This window comes from Aplysia californica, unplaced genomic scaffold (assembly GCF_000002075.1).
Source record: "Aplysia californica isolate F4 #8 unplaced genomic scaffold, AplCal3.0 scaffold00085, whole genome shotgun sequence".
In the NCBI taxonomy this organism is placed as follows: Eukaryota; Metazoa; Mollusca; class Gastropoda; order Aplysiida; family Aplysiidae; genus Aplysia; species Aplysia californica.
In genome coordinates, this window is record NW_004797355.1 from 761,761 (window position 1) to 767,759 (window position 5,999).

The window sequence follows — 5,999 nt, forward strand, 5'->3', positions numbered from 1 at the left end:
AGAGAGAGAGAGAGAGAGAGAGAGAGAGAGAGAGAGAGAGAGAGAGAGAGAGAGAGAGAGAGAGAGAATAAGAGAGAGAACGATATTGAGGCAGAAAGAGTATTACACATGCGATAACACTCAAACCGGTAATATATTTCGACTACAGCTGAGTACCCGTTTCCATCTAAATGAATGAAGGAAAATTCTAGTAAAGTTGCTTTCCTACGGACGCAATGTAGGGTCCCTAATGGGATTCGAACCAACAACCTTATGATTGAAAATTCGAGAGCCTGACAACTAGACCACCGACACCACATCGCTTCTGCGTTGAATGGCTAACGCAGAGTTCTTGCTACATAGGTATGTAACATCACTGCCCATATGAGAAATGCTACAGTTAATGGGAAAACTCCAAAGGACGTTTCATTAAAATAATAATGCATCGTTGGAAGAGGACAGAACTAATTTTGAAAGTTTTCTACTCCCAAGCAGAGTTTGCTTTATTTAGGAAGCTAGTTGCTTCGACTCTATCTTTCAGGTTAGCCCAAGACTAAATTGGATACAGCACCACCGTTGAAAAGCAGGGATATTGGATCAAAACATTTAATATCTTCTGACGTGGGACTTGAACTAACGTCTATCACGTGTAAAGCGAAGAGGCAAGAACTTTCAAGTCAAATATACTTTTTGTCATAGATTATGTTAAGCTTGTCAGGCACGTTACAGGAAAGACAGAAGTCTGAAGCCTGTCTACAACACTCAAGATAGTTAAAAGATGCAATTGCATGTCAATAAAAAATACTGTCAATTATATTGAGACTCCTAATATAACCAGTAGAATATAGATATCTATAGCAGAAGCAACAAATCATTGTAAGCCTTATTTCATCTATTTCACTTTTGTTTAACAAATTATATTGGGGAGGAGTACCGCAGAGGGCTGGCACTTACCGTGACAGTTAGGTCCACTGAGCAAACAATACAAGAGTTGGTGCATTTATAGAATCCAATTATGACTTACATTTTGGTATATTTGACGACTAGATATAGATTTAGACGAGCTACCTTTTTTAGAGTATAGCACATTTGACAGCTCCAGTATATTGTATACGTCGACTTAAATCTCCACTTACTTGGGCCAAGAACTAACAAAGCTGTACATTCCAAGGCAGAAGACTCCGAACAGAAAGTTCGGGAAGTTTGGATGTAAGTAAGACGCATGAAGACCTTCCAGCATGATGACTTGATAAGCTTGAATTCTGCTCACGTCTGCTCTTTAGTAAAATAGATGTCACCGAATTGATTTGCTGGACCGCAGATGTAGGCCTAAGGAGAATTCTTTCCCTTCAACGTAGCTAGATAAACTTTGTCATAAAGGTATTAGTACACGCAAGACTTTATCCAAACAAAGCGTCTCTCCTTTCTTGCCCCCGTTGTCATGGTGCGCATGACGATGAACTTGCACCTATAAGCACCACAGCTATCTCGCCGTGTTTCGCCCTTTGTCAGCATTCCGCTCCTGAACCATGCGGAAGTGCAGCGATTTGGAGTCCTTACATTCATGGGATGCCACCAGATCCGGCACTTCTAAGGACATACTTTGAGGTATGGCTATACTGGAAGATAGCAATAGATAATAATATTCTTATTATCAAACGACAACAGCTAATGAACACCACGTACGCAACAATATTTACTATAAATGTTTTAAAAACCTTGGACCTTCCTGAATCTCTTGTGATGATTGTTATGCTTGGGTGCAGTCCTTGGTCTCGTCAGTAGTCAGTGGCGCTAGACTAGGTGTAGTTAAACTAATCTGAAAAAGAAGACGACCATCAGTGCATTATTTCATTCGACTCTTCATTCTGCAATTGCCCAAATCAATGTCTGTGGGTTTCCAGCTAAAACTGTTATTCTAATGAATTCAGCAAGGGACGTCTCTCAGTATAGTTTCGTTTCCTTTCGTTGTTTTTTTTCTTTTAAAAAGGCTTTTAACTTGAGAATAGCTAGTGCCTTGATCATGGTTCTGATTTGGTGGCTCTCTTTTTATTTTTATTTTCTCATTTTTAAAAAAATCATTTAGGCGTTCGTGGAATGACACTGGTCATTTTGTTTCTGAGTCCTTCCAGCCACACCACGTGACTGGATCGATTACTTGAAGTGGCCACTGTGAACATCTTACGAATCCCTTGTCTACGCAGTTGGGGCTGAGTTTATTTTAAAAAATAACCAACACTAGACGCAGATGACAAAAGCAGGCACCTGATATTAACCGAAACCAATAACTACGTATTTAGAACCACCCCTCCACCCCCTAAAGCCCTATCCTAACACTAACAGTGGTTCTCCTGTAGCGTTCTGAAACTGTTGGGTCTTTTTTTTATTGAGTGACTCCGTTTTCTGCCTGGGCGCTGTATCGGACGCAGTTATGAATGGCACTCAAGATCGTGCAGGCCACCTCAAAATTCATAGAGATTATGTCTATGTAATGAGGGCGTAAAGTACAATAATACACTTGGTTCTAATTATCTTCCCTAAACTTCTTCACTCCCTCCCCCAAAGGTGCCGGTCTGAGAGCTGGTGTGAGTGACCGCAGCGGACGTAGGGTGACCAAGCGAGGGCCAGGCCTGGCTGTAACGTAGATTGGGGCGGCTGGCGGCTGTGTCATGCTATGCCACGAACTCATCTCCATCTTCTTCTACGCCGGCCTGTGGCTGTTGCTGGTCCTGTATGTGCCCAGCTGGGTGAGCTACGCTTGCGACAGGCGATACCTCAAGGTCAGCACGAGTGTCTCCTGCCAGTTTTTTCACGTCAGTTAATTTGTGTCACAGTTTCAATGTTCCTTTATATGAGTTTTGGAGTTCCTACAGTTTTCAAATCCGCCTCTTCATTATAAAAGTGATAGTAATGCTGAACATTTCCATACTCCCCCCCCCCCCCAAACTCCCGTACAGCCCGGGTGCTCTTCAATCCTGTTCAAAGCATGACAACATTTCAAAACATTTCAATTAACAACTTATATAAACAAATGGCGGGTGATTGGCGGGTACTCCTGTGTGGTTTGCTTCTTCTTTCCTATCAAACATATATCGTCCTGTTCTCCTCTCCTTTTTACGTTGTATTTGTTATTCTTTTGCAAAACCTCTCATCTTCGGCTCTTAAATTACCTTATTGTGTTGCAAGGGCCGCGCAGCTTTTACTATAACTAAATCGAAACAAACAAAAGTAAGCCATTTACGTCTATCTTCCCATGCAGTCTATAGGACGCCAAGCGGCCCGGGTTCACACCCGCCACAAACCCCCTGGTTCCGCTCCAGGCTCGGCCAATCAGGGGCAAGAACATAACACGCTCCAGACATCCGCAGGCCGTGTGTGTGACAGGAGTACTAGGAACAGACTAAAGAGACCCAGATAGGCGAGCAGGAGAAGTGAGTTTTTGTGCAACCATTGTTGTTGTCGTATTTGCTTTATTTATTGTTGTCTGCGTGGGGAGGGGGGGGGGAGGGTATGCCTATATTTTTTTTAAATTGTGTTTGATTTTGCTTTTGTTTTGTTTAGTCTTCTTGGATTATGGGAGAGGGAAGGGATACGGAAAGTTTAACAACGTTGAAGAAGAATAGTGGATAAATATGAAAAATTGGTGAAAAATCTAACAGGGACCAATTGTCACAGATAGAGTGAGTAAGCCCAGTCCATAATCATTCACAGACAGTACCACAAGCTGCATCATTAGACACTCCAATTGTTTGTGTAAGACACATACTTGGACTCTCCAGTATGCAAGTAAGACACAAAATTAGCTCAGGCTAAGATATACCTAAAAGTTATGGAAATGGAAGGCCATCCACTTCACCCAGTGATCAAGCAGGGCAGGGGGATTTGAATAAAAAAAAGATGTCAATCTTGGATGACACAGGCAGAAAAGTCTATAAAGAAGGTGTGTACGTTATATGATATAACTATTGGCAGTGAGTGGATTCAAGTTGCACAAGAGGCTGCACACTATTTGACAAGAGTCATCATTGGTGTAAAGAATGGAGATGTACTGGAGGTGGCAGGAACAGCAGAGTTGGAAGTAAGACAAATTGCCGAGGAAAACTCCAGGCCCTTGGATCCAGTAATATACACTGATGGCTCTGTGAAACGTGGGGTGAAAAGTGGTTGGGGCTTTGTTGTACATTAAGATGGCTGCAAAATTTAAAAAGTCATCTGGTGCATACAGCAATACGACTTTAAGCACAAGAATGGAGGTAGAGGCAGTGACAAAAGCATTTGAATGGCTGAATGAGAGCTTGCGCTCTGCTAAACATGCTGTCATTGTCACTGACTCTTAAAACATATTGCAGACAGTCAATAAGTGGATGCTGAGAAGAGAATGGCTGCAAAGCATTGAAGAAAACAGACTGAGGAAAATAACATTGATCTATGCACCATGCCATACGGGCGTGGTGGGAGATGAAGAAGCAGACAAACTGGCGACCAATGCATTTGGCAATACTGACATTAAAATGGACAAAAATCATGTCGTGAAGGCCCTTGCCACCACACTTGAAGATGAGGAGATTGAGCATGACTATGCGCCAATCATACGACTTGAAGAACTGGGCGTCTTCAGATGAAGTGGCAGAACCAGCATGGTGCAGGGGATGGAAAGACGGGCTATAACCAAATGAACACCGGAGCAATCAGCAGGTGGACTCTGGTGTGGGTATTGGAGCCGGGAGCGGAGCACGCATAAGATAAAATAAAATAAGATAAGATACATCTTTATTGTCCAGATTCTGGCACATTGGTTTGGTGTTTCACCACGTGTACACACACACACGCACACACACACACACACACACACACACATACACACACACACACACACACACACAAACACACACACAAACACACACACACACACACACGCGCACGCGCGCGCGCGCGCGCACACATGGGCATGGCAGTGCCCAGAGTGCTATGATGTTGTTCCCAGGATCAAGTAATCAAGTAACCAAGTTTTATTGAGTTTTCCAGATACAACGTCTTATCCACATGTGTACCATGCTGCCAAATTCACCCGGGATCATTATCATTAATCGCGTATTAAGTGCAGGATTATGATTGTTTTAGTGGGGGGAGAGGAGGATATTAATGAAGAATTTTGAGAAGGGATACTCGTAAAAAATCATTTTCCCCATGCATACAGATTTGTAGATTTAGATAATATGTTGTCTGTCACGGACATACCTTTTGACTGTACGCTTTCTGCTCATTGAAGTAGGCAGAGAGACGTGGTATATTTTCATGCGGGTGGTGATAGCGATTAGCAACAGTTTTAAACCAAAAAAATGGCTGAGCTGTCTGTCTGTCTGTCTGTCTGTCTGTCTGTCTGTCTGTCTGTCTGTCTGTCTGTCTGTCTGTCTGTCCTCCATTATCGTAACCTCCAGTACTTATTTCTTTTTGTCAGTGAATTTTCTCATCACGACTCTCTCTGTGACAATAGGTCCCTCTCTATTCTACTGTTAGGACCCCGATAATATCTGTGGGACCAGTTTGTGTTTAGCACTGAACGGTACAAAAAGATATCGAAAAAATATTAGGGATCTTGTGAAAGCAAAGGATTTAGAATTAGCTTTTATACATTAACTTTTAGTTTGGTGATTTTTTTTACCCTTTGCGGCTGTTGTATTTCAACAGTCTACGCACTGAACGGCATTCAGCATTAATCATTAATGTACTCCGTATTTTATTCGTCGTGCACTTTTTAGCACTTCTGAGAAGAGAGTTCATTACAACGTCACTATTAATGCGCCTCCAACCACAAACAAGTTCTGTTTCCGACAAAAACATCCTTTCGGCACATCATTCCTCATCAATTTGTCCAGGTTCGTTTGGTTTAGATAGTTTCCAGAGATCATTAATTCATTATTCAATATCTTACCCCCTCTGTCTGTCCTCCCTCACTCCTCTGTTTGTTTTCTCTCTCTCTCTCTCTCTCTCTCTCTCTCTCTCTCTCTCTCTCTCTCTCT

At 42.4% G+C, this 5,999-nt stretch overlaps 1 long non-coding RNA gene across 1 annotated transcript; it reads left to right on the top strand.

Annotated features, from left to right (window-relative positions):
• The first annotated feature begins 1,481 nt into the window (after positions 1–1,481).
• LOC101857179 lies at positions 1,482–3,428 on the top strand. The gene is made up of 3 exons (XR_220271.3): positions 1,482–1,587; positions 2,545–2,759; positions 3,239–3,428. It is a non-coding gene; the product is annotated as an uncharacterized LOC101857179 (long non-coding RNA).
• The last annotated feature ends 2,571 nt before the right edge of the window (positions 3,429–5,999 follow it).